We start from the raw sequence: 1,321 nt of genomic DNA on the forward strand, positions 1-1,321 counted from the left end.
ACCGATTCCCCATAATAGGTTAGATCGCGCCAATATCAATTCTTTTTATTCCAAGGCGAAGATTGAATCACTTAGCCAACATCCAGAAGCTATTGGCACTTTGTTGAATCGAAATAAAGAATACCACTCTTTGATGATTTTGTCGGCATCCAACTGTTCTCGAATTGGTTTATTCAAGAATTCAAAACATCCCAATGCGATAAAAGAATGGAATCCTAGAATTCCTATTCGAGAAATTTTTGGGCCCTTAGGCGCTATTGTAGCTAGTATATCGCATTTTTCTTCATCTTACTATTTACTAACGCATAATAAAATCCTGTTAAAAAAATATTTGTTCGTTGACAATTTAAAACAAACCTTCCAAGTACTTCAAGAACTTAAATACTCTTTAATAGATGAAAATAAAAGGATTTCTAATTTCGATAGTAACATAATGTTGGATCCATTCCTTTTGAATTGTCACTTTGTCCATCATGATTCTTGGGAAGAGACATTGGCAATAATTCACCTTGGACAATTTATTTGTGAAAATGTATGTCTATTTAAATCGCACATAAAAAAATCCGGTCAAATTTTCATTGTAAATATGAATTCCTTTGTTATAAGAGCAGCTAAACCTTATTTGGCCACTACAGGAGCAACTGTTAATGGTCATTATGGAGAAATCCTTTACAAGGGAGATAGGTTAGTTACGTTTATATATGAAAAATCGAGATCTAGTGACATAACGCAAGGTCTTCCAAAAGTGGAACAAATCTTTGAAGCGCGTTCAATTGATTCATTATCCCCGAATCTCGAAAGGAGAATTGAGGATTGGAATGAGCGTATACCAAGAATTCTTGGGGTCCCTTGGGGATTCTTGATTGGAGCTGAGCTAACCATAGCCCAAAGTCGTATCTCTTTGGTTAATAAAATCCAAAAGGTTTATCGATCCCAAGGGGTACAGATCCATAATAGACATATAGAGATTATTATACGCCAAGTAACATCAAAAGTGCGGGTTTCCGAAGATGGAATGTCTAATGTTTTTTCGCCTGGGGAATTAATCGGACTATTGCGAGCGGAACGAGCAGGACGAGCTTTGGATGAATCGATCTATTATCGGGCAATCTTATTGGGAATAACAAGGGCTTCCCTGAATACCCAAAGTTTCATATCTGAAGCAAGTTTTCAAGAAACTGCTCGAGTTTTAGCAAAAGCTGCCCTACGAGGTCGCATTGATTGGTTGAAAGGCTTGAAAGAAAACGTAGTTCTGGGGGGGATTATACCTGTTGGTACCGGATTCCAAAAATTTGTGCATCGTTCCCCACAAGACAAGAAC

The sequence above is a fragment of the Triticum urartu genome, unplaced genomic scaffold (genome assembly GCF_056163025.1).
Source record: "Triticum urartu cultivar PI428250 unplaced genomic scaffold, HENAU_Tu73 scaffold2, whole genome shotgun sequence".
In the NCBI taxonomy this organism is placed as follows: domain Eukaryota; kingdom Viridiplantae; phylum Streptophyta; class Magnoliopsida; order Poales; family Poaceae; genus Triticum; species Triticum urartu.